The sequence below is a fragment of the Panulirus ornatus genome, chromosome 9 (genome assembly GCF_036320965.1).
Source record: "Panulirus ornatus isolate Po-2019 chromosome 9, ASM3632096v1, whole genome shotgun sequence".
Classification (NCBI taxonomy): Eukaryota; Metazoa; Arthropoda; class Malacostraca; order Decapoda; family Palinuridae; genus Panulirus; species Panulirus ornatus.
The window spans coordinates 56,957,500-56,973,589 of record NC_092232.1 but is presented as its reverse complement, the minus strand read 5'-3'; the positions used below and the strand labels follow the sequence as shown (position 1 = coordinate 56,973,589).

Genomic DNA, 16,090 nt, shown 5'->3' with positions numbered 1-16,090 from the left:
TAGGACCTTACTTCCACACTGTCTTCACTGGCCAAGGAGGAAAAAGCAGACCTGACCTTGTCTTCTCCAACAGAGCCAGTAATTTTCTTCCCAATTTCTTATCTCCATGACCACTGTGTGGTTCCGACCACATCCCTGTATTTCTTCATCTCTCGTCTAACCCTATCCTCGTCCCATCACCCTCACACTACCACTACAAAAGAGCAGACTGGGAGAGCTTCAAAACACTCTCTCCAACTGCACTTACACCACAAACTACGAAAATCACCCAATAACACTAATAAACACAGATATAAAACATATACATGGAACAATCATACAGGCAGCTAACATATCTATTCCCAAATCTTCATTTAATTCAAGATACTCCTTCCCTTCTCCCAAAACAACAAGACTTCTCTCGTGCTACCGTCGACGCTTTGAGTAAAACAGACGTCGTTTGGGCCTAGTACAGTGGGACCTCACATCCCTACGAAACCACACACTCAACAGCCTTCTAGTAGACCACAATGGGCACTGGAAATCTCTTATCACCACAACAGAACAACACTGAATCAAATCTCCTCAAGAGTTTTAGAACAGAATCCGAAAACTCAAAGGTATACCGAAAACAGACTTTAATGGACTAAATGACAACACTCTATACCATAACCCACAAGACATTGCCAACATTTTTCAAAAACACTGGGAAGGTATCTTTCACCCTCACCCCCTCACCCTCTGGCGTACGAAAACACACAAATTGTCACACAACACATACAAAACAGACCCAGTCACTTCTACCCAGAACAGATCATACACCTCCAATCGCTTTCACACGGCCACTTTCTCACAACTCCAATAAGATCGAACGAGGTCAAATTCCTCCTCCTCAAATCACCCAAAGTAATTCAGGCATTGGTTACCAACTACTTACACATCTCTCTAACAACACTATTAGAGCCATCACCTTCCTCTTCAACGCGGCACTAGCCTCTGGCTATTTCCCCGCGGCCTTCAAAACGGCAACAACCACAATGATACCTAAACCCAACAAATCGAACAGAGACCCAATGAACTACAGACCCATCAGCCTACTTGAGTCCAGTGGGAAGACATTTGAAAGAATCTTAAGCAACAGACTTAGACAACACCTTACAAACAACAACCTACTCTCACACAAACAGTTTGGCTTTCACCAACATCGCTCCACACAAGATGAACTCAACATCATTACGAACTACATAAGAAACAACACGCGGACACACAAAATGACCGCACTAATCACAAAAGATGTTGAAAAAGCCTTTGACACCGTGTGTGCCGGCACGATGGATTGAGGTATAAACTAAGCACCCAATTCCAACTCCCACGACTCACCATTAAACTTCTTTCTAACTATCTTAGGAATAGAAAAACACGAGTCAAATACAGAAACATTTATACAAACTACTTCCTCAATGCCGATGTAACTCAAGGCTCCGTGCTGGCCACCAGTCTCTACACACTCTACACAAATGATCTTCCCAATCTTATACACCTGGACTCCATCACTCTCCAATATGCAGATGACGTTACTCAATTAATCAGAGCCGTAACCCTCACACACTTAATCAGCAAAACACAACAGGGAATTGACCACGTTTCTCTTTGGGAGTTAGAATGGAGGATTAAATCAAATCCTGCCAAATCCAACATATCTTATTTTAAAGTACGTCAGAGATACAACATAAGCAATGTTTACCTACACTCCCGTATACACCGACATTTACCCATACCCATCTCAAATACCAACACTGTCCTAGGCCTAAATTATGATGTACACCTGAGAATGAACCGATATATTCAGTGTATAGCGGTTATTGCGAGAGCAGGGCTCGAGAAATTGTATAGATTTAGAGAGGCGCAATTCAAAGCCAAATTGCACCTCTACAAAGCATTAATACGACCACCTATCACTTATGCCCCTTCAGCTCTTGAACTCGGAGCCAAATCCAACATCCGTGCACTCCAAATACGTAATTCAGAACAAAGCTCTACGTTGGGCTTTTAACATTAAATGGCACGAGTTCATCAGGAACACAGAACTTCACGAGAGAGCACGAATCCCTCCTTTAAACATCTACTGGAGGAAATTGTTTGAAAGATAAGAAGAGCGATTTCAAATACATCATACTCACTGGATTGATTACTTCAACAATCTCTTGGCAATAGATCACCCAGATAACATGTTCAATATCCAACCTGAACAACATCCAGTGACCATGTATTAAAAACTAAAACCCACTATAGATCTTGCTGCTAAGTCCGTGTAGGGAACGCCTTGGTAAAATCAGTGTCCATCGGCCAGAGATACGATCCATCTCCTCCTATATCCTTATTGAAATGAGAAATAAATAAATAAATAGATAAATGAATAAATAAATAGATAGATAATAAATGAATAAATAAATGAAAAATAAATCTACGATACGATTATCAATAAAAAAAAACAAAAAACAACAAACTCGCCCTCCACTCATCGTCTCTGCCCTACTTATCCTATTATTCCTGTGCAAGCTGGGTTAAACCCTGGCTCTTTTCCTCCCTCTAAAATTCACTTCCTGTAACAAATCTTGCTCTTCCCCCCCTCTCTTTTCCCGCTCTTCCTTGGAAGGGACTTTTCTATCATCCTTCCTCATCATCATCACCAAACTAGTATGATTGGAGGGAACCTACAAAATTAAGCAAAGTTCTTTTGCTTCTCTTTACTTTTTCGTGTTGATCCTGGCGTTAGTATTTACTGAAGATTCAGTGTCTTGTATTATGTCATACAGAATCACACAGGTACTATTCACTTTCTAGGTCCACTGTTGTAACAAAGTTGGAGGAGGAGCAACACTAGAGTTTCTGATCGTTACACTGGTGTAATACTTGAGTAAGTTAGACCGTAAGCCAAGTACGGCCTCCAGTAGTTTCAGTAAATGATCGTAAGTGTAGGGTAGACCCTCCAGGCCCAACTTAACTGAGTCCCTCACAAGGTGGACCCCGCGGGGAGTCGTGAGAAGGGCGCGTGGTACTGCCATGGTGTCATATACAGGAAGACACCATAAGGACATGAGAAGGAAGAACCTGGAAAATGATAAACTTAGCAACTTCTTAAAGGTGAGGTCTTAATGAAAATTGATGTGTGTGTGGTGGTGTTGTGAGGGTGGTGGTGATGTGAGGGTGGTGGTGATGTGAGGGTGGGGTTGATGTGAGGGTGGTGGTGATGTGAGGGTGGGGTTGATGTGAGGGTGGTGGTGATGTGAGGTTGGTGTTGATGTGAGGGTGATGGTGATGTGAGGGTGGTGGTGATGTGAGGGTTGTGGTGATGTGAGGGTGGTGGTGATGTGAGGGTGGTGGTGATGTGAGGGTGGGGTTGATGTGAGGGTGGTGGTGATGTGAGGGTGGTGGTGATGTGAGGGTGGTGGTGATGTGAGGGTGGGGTTGATGTGAGGGTGGTGGTGATGTGAGGGTGGTGGTGATGTGAGGGTAGTGGTGATGTGAGGTTGGTGTTGATGTGAGGGTGATGGTGATGTGAGGGTAGTGGTGATGTGAGGGTGGTGGTGATGTGAGGGTAGTGGTGATGTGAGGGTGGTGGTGATGTGAGGGTGGTGTTGATGTGAGGGTGGTGGTGATGTGAGGGTGGTGGTGATGTGAGGGTAGTGGTGATGTGAGGGTGGTGGTGATGTGAGGGTAGTGGTGATGTGAGGGTGGTGGTGATGTGAGGGTGATGGTGATGTGAGGGTGGTGGTGATGTGAGGGTGATGGTGATGTGAGGGTGGTGGTGATGTGAGGGTGATGGTGATGTGAGGGTGGTGGTGATGTGAGGGTGGTGTTGATGTGAGGGTGGTGGTGATGTGAGGGTGGTGGTGATGTGAGGGTGATGGTGATGTGAGGGTGGTGGTGTTGTGAGGGTGATGGTGATGTGAGGGTGGTGGTGATGTGAGGGTGGTGGTGATGTGAGGGTGGTGGTGATGTGAGGGTGATGGTGATGTGAGGGTGGTGGTGATGTGAGGGTGATGGTGATGTGAGGGTGGTGGTGATGTGAGGGTGATGGTGATGTGAGGGTGGTGGTGATGTGAGGGTGGTGGTGATGTGAGGGTGGTGGTGATGTGAGGGTGGTGGTGATGTGAGGGTGGTGGTGATGTGAGGGTGGTGGTGATGTGTGTGTGGTGGTGATGTGAGGGTGATGGTGATGTGAGGGTGGTGGTGATGTGAGGGTGATGGTGTGGGGACAGACTGAACAGTGGTAGAAGGTGGTTGGCTTACATTGTTTGGAGGTTGAGGAGTGTTGTCTGGTGTGGGACCGGGATGATGATGATGATCATGTTCACAATAATGTACAACTTTCAAGTGGTCCTCATGTTCTTCACGAATGTCACTTGTATTTAGATGTCGAACCCTAAACTTATGTCCTTTAAATGAGCTAAGACTCTATAGGGACCAGAACATTTTGGGTCAAGTTTACGATCCTCACTTGTAGAGTTAAATTCCTGCACCATTACCAAGAGTCCGGGAGCCACGTACCTTTGATGGTTTCGTGGATTTATTAGCCTGGTTTGTGAAGGTTGTAGTGGCTTCACCTAGATTTTCCTTGATCCTTTGATGAATCAACTGAGTCGTGCGATATTTTTCCGCTACAATTAATTTCTGGACCGCTGGACATGAACGAGGGGACGCTATTATGTCATACGGCAACACTTTATCAAAACCGTGTAAGGCGTAGAAGGGTGTGTCTCCAATTGACTTATGATATGCAGAGTTTAATGAACATTGGACATCAGACAGGTATTCATCCCATTCATCATGATCAAAATCAATGTTGGTGCGAAGACACTGGAGGATCTTACGGTTCAACCTTTCTGCCAAGCCATTCGAGGCTACGTGATGTGCCATTATATTACATTTACTTATGTTATACAATTTACAGAGTTCTTCTAATAATGAGCTATCAAATTCCCCACCATTATCTGTGACTAAAATCTTCGGCGCATTATGTCTGTCTAAGATATATTTTTTGAACGCCTTAGCGACCGTGGCTGCGTCTTTATTTTGAACTGGGACTAATTCACAATATCTCGTGAAGGCATCAGTAATTACTAAGATGTATCTGTACCCTGCCATGGACCTAGGAAAACCTCCTAATATGTCCTTATGAACTCTTTCCCATGGGTATGAAGGTAAAGGATATTTCAACACAGTCTGCGGGGTAGTGGGACTTCCCTTGTGTGTCTTACAGGTTTGGCACCTCAAAATATGATCTGTAACGTTTTTCTGCATTCTTGGCCAGAATACCTCAAACGAGTTTGCTTACAGCGCCTGGGTGTGAGGCCTGTGGTGAATCATGTGCTAACTTCAAGAAATCCCGTACTAATGCTGTTTGAATTATTGTTTGTTTAACAACACGGGCGGGCACTCCTAATTTCGCGTCCCTGCACAAGACTCCCTCACTGTGCTAAATACAATTCTCTGACTGGGACAGCTGTGTTAGCATCCAAGGAAGATCTTATACCCTCTAGGAATTCTATGACAGGACCCCAGACTGGGTCATCCCGTTGATGCTGTCTCAACCTTTCTACATCAAAATCTACGAGGCTATCACCTACAGTGGCTTCACCCACTCTGCGGGAGAGCGCGTCTGCAACTACATTGGATGAGCCAGAAACAAAACGAAAATCTGGGTCAAGTACTTGTATAATTAGAAACCATTTCTGAAACTTTTCTGTAGGATCTTGTCTTTGAAAAATACCTAACAGTGCTCTGTGATCTGTATAAACTGTAATAGGGTAACCATATATGTATTCCATAAAATGTTTGAGTGCCCAAACAACTGTAAGGCCTTCTAATTCTGTTATTGAGTATTTCGATTCCGTCTTCGAACATGAACGGCTCACATAGGCTATGGGAAAAAGTCTACCCTTATTTGATTCTTGCATAAGTACATCTACAACACCCTGTTTACAAGCATCTGTTGTGTGTAAAACGAAGGGTTTCTCAAAGTTGGGAAATCGAAGGATAGGCGCCTCGATCAAGTGTTGCTTGAGTAAGTTAAACGCACTGTCTTGCGCTGTAGAATGTAACTCCCTGTTTCGGAAGTGAAGTAAGGGGGTTTGCGATCTTCGCGAAATTAGCGATAAATCTTCGATAATATTCTTCTAACCCAAGGAAGGATTTGACCTTGTCTGTTGTGGAAGGGACTGGCCATTCTACAACTGTTTTGACTTTATCTGCATTAGGTTGAATACCGTTTTCATCAACGGTGTGACCTACGTAATTAATTCTTGTCTGTAGAAAGGAACATTTGGATAACTTGACTTTTAGGTTCTCATCCTTAAGTCGTAGGAATACTCTCTCAAGACTTTTGAGATGAGAAGCAATATCTGGAGACATGACAATTATATCATCAAGATAAACCAATACATCTTGGCCCAACATGTGATGACAAATGTTAGTCATTAACCTTGAGAAGGTGATCACCGGTGAGGAATGAAGACCGAAGGCCATGATGCATATGAACTGCCAATGACCATCTGGCGTACTGAACACAGTCAGGGGGCGGCTTTCCTCTGACAAGGGAATCTGCCAAAATCCGCTCAATAAATCCAAAGTTGAAAATACCTTATTGTTACCGAGGCTATGAAGAAGCTCTGATACCACTGGTAATGGGAAACCATCTTTCAAAGTGACCTTGTTGTTGTTGTTGTTGATGTTGTTGTTGTTGTTGTTGTTGTTGTTGTTGTTGTTGTTGTTGCTGCTAAGTTTTCTAAAATCTATGACTGGTCTAAAAGTTCCGTCCTTTTTCGGAACGATCAGAAGTGGTAAATTCCATGGTGATCGTGATTCCTCTATAACCTCATCTTTCAACATGTCCTGAACAAGTTTGTTTGCTATGTCTCTGTGCGCGTGTGTGTGGCAAGCGATAGGCTGGGACGTCAATGGGACTTGTGTGTTTTTCTCTAAGTTAATAATGTGAACATCCAAATGAGTTCTACCGAGTGGCTCTCCTGATAAGGCAATAGTAGACCTAGACTGGTTAAGTAAGTCTGTTAACTGGTCAACATGTTTGGTTAATCCTACCTTGGATATCATGTCAGGGGTGATGGTGGGGAGCTGGCTCGAGCCGTGCACTACTGAGTCAGGGGTAGGAGGAGTAGGTGGTGGTGGGTTAATGGAATGTGAGACTAGACGGATATTAAACTCATGCAACTCCTCGTCTTGAATTCTGGACTTCAAAACGGAGAATTGCTCGAGATTGGCCCCTCTACGGAGACGGACAGGAGTGGGGTCCCGTATTGGCAATGTATATGGTGACCTCTCCATCTGGGGTCTCATGAATAGAGGCGTCCATCATGGATAGTCGTGTGACAGTTAGTGATGAAGGTTCAGCAACTACTCTTAGTGCGAGATCACCCTGACTATGTCTAAGTCCATGATCATTCATCCATGTTCGAGAAAGTGAGAGAGGAACCTTCGTTAATGTGTTACTATGCAGAGTCATGTTGGTTCTCAGTTTACCAGGACAATGATGAGTAGAAAAGTAAAAAGGATGCGTATTGTCTACCGTGAAGCAGGACGTGGGAGCAGATGTATTAATGACGCTGACTGAGTGAGAATTCTTCTCTGACAATGGCAGGAACGTATTATCAACACAAACCACATGATAAATAGGACAGATCTTATGTTGTGCCACACATAGAGTGGCGTCCTAGTAACAAGTTAGCAGGAAAAGTTACACCACGAACAATGTAAGGGGTGACGGTCATGACCGGGTCGCCTAAGTGAATGTTCATTTTAATAGTGCCCCTTACGTCGAGATTTTCATTTGAGATACTTTGAAGGGATGGGTAAAAGACCGAGCATTGAACAAGTTGAGTGCGCTCCATTAATGGTTGAATAAAATCATAATGAATGACATCTGCTTCCGCGCCGCTGTCTAGAAAGATTGTGATTGGCTTATCCTGGAAAGAACCCACTAAATCGAAATTTGTAATGTGAGAAAATGGCGAAGAACGAAAATGTCTTAAGAGTTCCTTATGTGATGGAGTCTTGTCATGAGAGAGAGATTGTCATTGTTGATAATGACATGATGAACCTGTGTTAGGTGACGTCTGTCTAGCTAATGCTCGACATTCCGCTGAAGTGTGTCTAGCGTTGCTATGATATGAACACCTGCTTGGTGGTGTTGGGCGCGAGCGGGTGAAGGTCAGCCTGATGTCTGACTGGAGGAAATCATGACTAGGTCGGCAGAATTGTGACGACCGAGGCTGTGATGACATGGGTCGTTGACTGCGTTTGTTGTTCTGGTCGAGGCTCACGTGAGAATGAGTCCCATGTGTAAGGACACACATTCGCTTTATGTCCTGGTTGGCCACACCGGAAGCACGTCACTTTATGTGAGTGTTTGTCATCACTGAATCGCTGTATTTGACCATGAGAAGAATGATTGTGTTGACCACTAGAATGTTACGTCACACTTTGGGAAGCCGACACTCTCCCTAGTGTCTTGGTGTTGGAATATCCACATTTCTTTCGAGTGTAATTCAACACTTTTGTTACTGACCCACAATGATGGGTCGATGTTCTCATTAAGTAACCGTCGTCTTACGTCTGGAGGTCAGGTCATTGAGAATGAAGGTTATGTGTAATAAACGCATGAGTGTTTGTACATGAGTTTCAGGATTCATCATGGCCGATATCCAGGGTAAGGATTCATAATCCTGCCTAACTAATCTCATTCTTCCATGTAAGGTACTCCAGTGATCAGGGACTGACGTATCATCCAAGTATGTTGTGTTAAGAGCACGTAAAAGGACGTGTAGTAAACTATCTGAGAATGATTCCTCACAACCTGATGTAAACAACGTTTTAAATTCCTCCCAAGATGTACAGTGATATTGTTTATGTCAACCTGCTGATTATATAATCATGATTGGTGTATAATTATGGTAACTATATTGTAATGCCGTTTTATTTCATTGTGATAATTTTGTCATGTTGACTACAATCACATGACAGCTATAATGTTATGACTGTATTATAGTGATAAATCCTGTCTGAGTCACTATTTTCTCACAGACTATATTGTCCTGGAGTCTATATGTTTCCTATGATCCGAAAACGACTATTTATTTACACTATCTATATTGTCAGGTGGTTATATTGCCTTTGTGAATATAAGTTGAATGTTTCTATATTTTTCCTTTGACTATATTGTCATATCAGTTATATGATCATGGTAGCTTTATTGTCATAGTGAATACATTGTCGACGTGACTGTATTATCATAATGGCTAAATTGTCATAGCAAATATATTGACATGGGGGCAATATTTTCATGATATCTATAAAGTCTGTAAATTACTCTCAACGCGTTTCTAATGTGCTGGCGATTGATTTATAACGTGACTTTATTGTCAAGGTGGCTGTATTGTCATGGTGGCTATATTGTCGTTTGCTGTATTTTCAATTTTACGCTTTTGTGAAGATAGCTTTACTGTCCGTGTAGCTATAGTGTCATGGAGAATATATATACATAGTGGTAGTATTGTCATTATGAACATATTGTCATTTTGGCTATCTTCTTATTTTCGTTACAGGACTATCGTGTATATATCGCCACCTTGGCTATATTAGCAATGTGATATTTTTTGTAGGTGCTATATTGTCATTTTTTAATCATGCATATTTTGTCATAAGTGATACATTATCATGATAAATATAATATTCCGGTGACTATATATTGGCCTTGTGACTATATTGTTATTATGACTATAATCTCATGTTGGATATCTTGCCAAGATAACTATATTGCATTATCTACTCATAAATCTCTAAGTTCAAATAACCCAAAATTTTTAGAGTAGATAGGATAGAAACTGATGGAAGCCATTTCTAACATTCTTGCATAACCTGACCTCTCGCCTTCCCAAAACATAGCCATCCCAGCTTGGATATTGTACTGCTGTGGTCGTCAACTAATTTGAAAAGGAAGACATTGAATGGAGAAATTACTGAGGTAATCTCCAAAGATGATTACTGGACTGTGAAACAAATTCAGAGAGCAGATTAAACGACTTAAATCCATTCACATTTAGGGAAAAGAAGTTTAAGAGATCCTATACAGGTATATAAAGTTATTGTAATGGCATCCCTTTAAGCTTGATATTTTTACTTCCTGTAACTAGTTCCAACAATTAAAACAATGTTCAGCATTGTGATTTAAGTGGCTGACTTTAGGATGCATTTGGATCTGTCAAAAATTGTATCTAGCAAATACTTCAACTTTCAACTGACCCATTCTATATTTTCATTCATTTCATCTCAGTTTTATCACCTTTCTGTTACTGTTTATTATCAACAGTAGCCCGTCTACGTAGTTGGGGCTCTGAGGCAAAGGAAACTTTTTCTTAGCCTAGGTTAGAGTAGCATCTAAACCAAACCTAAATGACCTTACCTTAGAAATATGTTCAGACAGTACCTTCTGAAAATATTTCTTAAGGTAAGGTCGCGGGGATTAGTTTAGGTGCTAACTAAACCTTGGCTAGAAAAAGTTTGCTTTAAAGCCACAACTAGTTGAAAGGCCTACTTTAAGTGGTGATATTGAACTTCATTTGCTCCAGTGTGCCCCTCCGTCCGTTTGTTTTATGTCCGTCTAAAGATGCATACGTTCAGTTTTTCATTTAGATTGATTTCCTATCTTAGTTTCGTCTACGGAATTCTACATCTCCAGCTCAGCACACCATTGGGGTAATGAAGGGAAAGTCACCACATTTACAAGCCGAGTGCACGTAGCTTATCCCACCTCGTTAGAGAGAAAACTTACCTGTATTTGAATTAATGAACGGGAACAGAGAAGACAAAATTTTAATACACATTTATTATACAACTACATAATTTATATTATATACATTACCACATTTCCTGCACTTTCCATCACAAATTTGCTGAGGTCATAACCTTGAAGTTACCATTACCTTACAACCTTAAGGATGGTGGTGTACAACACCTCTAGATTGATGGAGAAAACGAAAAGTTTCGTTTTACTATTAAGATCACAGAAATGCGGTAATTCCACTTCACTACCACTAACTACTAGTTATTTTCCTTGTTGATATTCACGGCTAAGATTTTCATCCTCTGAGCGAAGCCATACAATAATCGTCCTTATCTACTCTGAGCATTGGATAGCCTCCTGATGATCAAGATTGCTGTTTTGGTTGTCCGTTTCCCTTGTTACTGCTGCTCCTCACTGCACACCTTACATGAGTGCCTTCCACAGTATTAGGGACAGCTGCTGGGCCTCACTGTAGCTACTTCTGGGACGGTTGCCAATCTTCCTCGTATTCCCTCATGACCACAGCGCCAAACCGACTCCCGCCATCAGGCCGAAACGCACAAACATTTCTGACAAAATTGAGACAACCGCTTTCGCGTCAGTTTTGACACCAGGTGAATTTATACGACAATTACGCTCAAGATGCTTGGTTTTTCGTTCATGGATTGAACAGAAGCAACCAACGATGGTTGCTACTGCCCAATCCATGAAGTCCCCCCCACCACGGAAAGGTAACCAAGCTTCGGGGGGGATGGGTGTTTACCCTGACGCCAACGGAGAAACTCAATATTAGTGCAGAGATCTTTTCCTCGGTAAAGTGTGGCCGGACTCCGCCCTCATGAGGTTACTGCACGACAGCAAAGATCACCCTTTGGTAGGCTGTGCTATAGGCAGCACAGCTCCGTCAAAGATCTCACTCCATAAGTGAACTTATATAGATTCCTTTTTTAACATTTTGTCTTGTCTATAAGGAACTCATCAGTTCTTCTCCAGTGAAAGCAAAAAATCATCAAGAAATTCATTTGCTTCCTTAATATCAGGATCTTGTGGCTCTATGTGGGGGACGGGGCTGGTGGTCTCTGTGACTGGCTGTGTCTGGGGAGCGGGGCTGGTGGTCTCTGTGACTGGCTGTGTCTGGAGAGCGGGACTGGTGGCCTCTGTGACTGTCTGTGTCTGGGGAGCGGGGCTGGTGGTGTCTGTGACTGGCTGTGTCTGGGGAGCGGGGCTGGTGGTCTCTGTGACTGGCTGAGTCTGGAGATCAGGGGAAGTCTTGGGTATAAATTTCAATATACTGTGAGCGATATCGTCTCTCAACCGATTCCTCTCGATCTTCTCTTGCACGGCCTTCATGATACGTTTGGGCGGCTTTCTCCATTTTCTTTGCATTTCAGTTGGTGATCCTGCGCCATCGAGCCACATGATACCAGAATAGTATCGTTCCTGTTTCCCAACGGGTCCAATCTTGGTGTCACACATGATGCCGAGTGAACCCAAATGGCGGCCGATGTTTACGTTGGAAGCCACGGGCTCGTTATGTATCTTGCAGTAACTTTCATAACGTTGCTGCAGCTCTTTCCTGCTGATAAGGTACCGCTTCATAGTAATAGTCTTTCCCTTCATTTGAACGAAGGTATTCATGAAACTAACAAAGGAAGCCTTTCCTTTGTAATCCCGTTTGTAGTAACAGAAAGCCATTGAAGACGTGGACTGGGTCAGGCGAAGTAACACAGACTAACAAGATAGTCCTCTAATCAGTGGTTCTGTATCAGCACTGAACTCGAAATACGTCAGAACGACAATTTCAACCCAGGGCTGGAGGGCCAATTGATGATATTCTCACGTCTTGCTCAACCAAGTAACCTCGGTTAGACCTTGTTTATATTCAAATATAGTAAAGTTAATATAGTGAAGCTTGATGATTCTATTCATATGTAAGTTGCAATGTAGTTTGTGTATATATATATATATATATATATATATATATATATATATATATATATATATATATATATATATATATATATATATATATATATATATATATATATATATATATATATATATATATATTCAATAATGGATGGAACTTGGCTTCTAAGGTGATTTTGTTGTTGGAGTGGGACCTCCAGCCATTTTGTCCACCTTTTCCCTTTCTAGACATGTGGTGGTGCATTGGGTAGTGTGGCAACCTTCGTCTTCATCTTTTTGGGTGCAGGCTTGCAAACCTCGTGGAGTAGTTGTGGGGTTTGCTTCTTTGCTGTACCCGACATAGCCATCTGGGCGTAGCTATCTACCCGGGCTGGTGGGTCAGCCAGCATAGCTACACGCTCACTCGGTACCTGGGCTGGTGGACGAGCAGCCTTCCTTTCTTCCATGGCTACAGTCTGCCTAACGACCTGGGGTTGTAGAGCAGCCATCCTTACTACCACCCAGGTTGGTTGGGCAGCCTTCTTTCGTTTCTTTGCTACACCCTTCTGGTTGGGCTGGTTGGGCAACCTTCTTTTTCCTCTTCTTCGATACAACCTGCCAACCGAATTCGTCTGCTGGTGAGTCCGTTTCTTTCATGGATACAACCTCTGTAGCCACTTGGGCTGGCCGGTCAACCTTCGGTTGTAGGTAAAAGTATATATATAGAATAATGTGGTTATCATCAGCAGCCAGAGGCCATTCCTCCCTCCTTGCCTGCAGAGTTCTTGATTCTCTGGAAAGTTCTACGAGATTCTGGTAAGATAAATACCATTGAGAGGACGTTGTTAGGGGACAGTCAGGTTCAGTTTAGAGTTGGTTTTGGGATGGTCCTTTTACTGTGTCGTATCAGCCAGATGGGTATTTCTTTTTACAGTTTTCGTTAAAGTTTGTTTTCTAGAGGCATAATCTACAACACTATTTTCCATATGTTTATCATTTTTGTTGTTATAGTTTCATTATCATCTTTAGTTTTGTTATTGTTGACTTTCAGATATTTGATGTTATGTTTGTGATTCCCGTGGAGGCGTCTGACATCTTGCTAGAAGACTTTCTGGTCACAATATTTCTGCACTGGGGAGTTGATCGTATTCTTTTATTGCAGGTTTTGTTATTATCTTGCTTTACATTAAGGTCTACTGGAGGTTTTCCCAATGCTGGTTGAACATATGTCCAGCAACAGGAGATAGCGTAAGATACAGTATTGATGAAACTTATCTATCAATATACCTATCTTAATATCGCTCTATCAGTCTATCAATCTAACTATCTATCTATCTATATATCTATCTTTATCTGAAAGTCAACAATGATAGAATCATTGATATATGAAGTATAACAACGTCCTCTCAATGGCAATTATCTCACCAGAATCTTCTAGAACCTTCCAGAAAACTATGAACTCTGCAGGCAAGGAGGGAGGAATGGTCTCCGGCTATTGATAAAACCATATTATTCCATATATATGTTTATATATACATATTTATGTATATATATGAATGTATATATAACTTACAGAATAATGCGGCCATCATCAGTATCGAAGAAAACTGAAAAGATGAGGTCCCACCGAGATTCGAACTCGGATTGCTGGATCCAAAGTCCAGAGTGCTAACCCTTACACCATGGGACCTGATAAGAAAAGATGTGATTTCATCTAAATGTTTTACATATAATCAACCAGAGGCCATTCCTCCCTCCCTGCCTGCAGGGTTCAAGGTTTTCTAGAAGGTTCTCGAAGATTCTGGGTAGGAACTGCCATTGACAGGACGTAGTTATACGTATAAATGATATTATTGTTGACTTTCTGATTTAGAAAGGTAGATAGATAGATAGATAGATAGATAGATAGGTAAAAAACAGATATTAGATAGATTGATAGATACGTAATGCTGTATATATCAACTTTCACAGAAATCAGTGATATCTGTTTTATTCTGCAAGAAATACATGTACATGGATGTAGTGATAATATGGGTTAGGTATAAGACCAGTCGTGTTGAGATTGTAGTGAATGTGACCATTGACTTCAACCTTAATAGTGTAGTGAAGATAAAGTTGTAGTGAAGATAAATCTTGAAGTGACTCATAAGGTTGTTGTGAGTACAAGGATGCATCGTAAATGAGTACTTCCTACCTGAAAGTCAACAATTACAAAATTGATCAAGTATAACAACATCCTCGGACAACCAACTACAAACACCAACCATAGAGTGAACCTGACTGTCATCTAACGACGACCTCTCAAAGGTAATGATCTTACCAGAATCTTCGAAAACCTTCTAGAAAACCTTGAACCCTGCAGGCAGGGAGGGAGGAATGGCCTCTGGTTGAGTATATGTAAAACATTTAGATGAAATCACATCTTTTCTTATCAGGTCCCATGGTGTAAGGGTTAGCACTCTGGACTTTGGATCCAGCAATCCGAGTTCGAATCTCGGTGGGACCTCATCTTTTCAGTTTTCTTAGAAACTGATGATGGAACTGAGCCATATAGTTGACCTTCGATGGACATATATTTCTTACGGCCCACCATTTTATTTAAGTATGAAGATCTCACGGCAGAGAGGAAACGTGTGATATTCAAAATCAAAAGCCGCAATTGCCCTCGTGGTAGTGGTCGACATGTTTGCAGACAGATGACACAGACATGTGAGAAGTTAGACAAATATGGACGTTCCTGGTTTCTGTATAGCCTAGGTTTATTATCACTTGTAATGAAGGAGAAATGTTGCACATTATTCCACACCTTTTAATTTAGGCTAGGCTAGGCTAGGATGGCTAGGGTCCATAACGTAAGAGAGCTGGGAAATGCATCATATCGGATCTGTATTTGTGCAAAATGGCGCAAGTTTGTGGAAGTGATTTACGCAATGCCGGAGAGAATCCACCTCCACCAGAAATAATGTCTCAGACCATACAATATCTGCTGTTGGACGAGCAGGGGACATTAGACCAATATATTCCTGTAGTTTACTGCTCTTCCCAAACACGCAGCAAGACATTCGTAAAAGCGTTAAACTGAACTTTTCCATCGGTTTTCATATCTTTAATTACTTACACCAGTTCCAACAGATGGAAAAAATCATTTGAAAAATCAGAAATTATTTGCCTATAAAAAGCATTTTGATCGATCGTACCAAATATTCAATTATTTATGTACCCGACAAAATATTCAGTCACTCCTATATCCGATATTTTTCCTGCTGGCTGGTGCCGTTAAAGTCATATGGTAATTTACCGCAATTAGATTATAGATATATTCATCTATATGGAATGGCTCAGCGT

General features: G+C 41.9%; 1 non-coding gene across 1 annotated transcript; it reads left to right on the top strand.

The window, feature by feature from the left end:
- Positions 1-15,179: 15,179 nt before the first annotated feature.
- Positions 15,180-15,251, top strand: TRNAQ-UUG (transfer RNA glutamine (anticodon UUG)). The gene has a single exon. It is a non-coding gene; the product is annotated as a tRNA-Gln (tRNA).
- Positions 15,252-16,090: the final 839 nt, after the last annotated feature.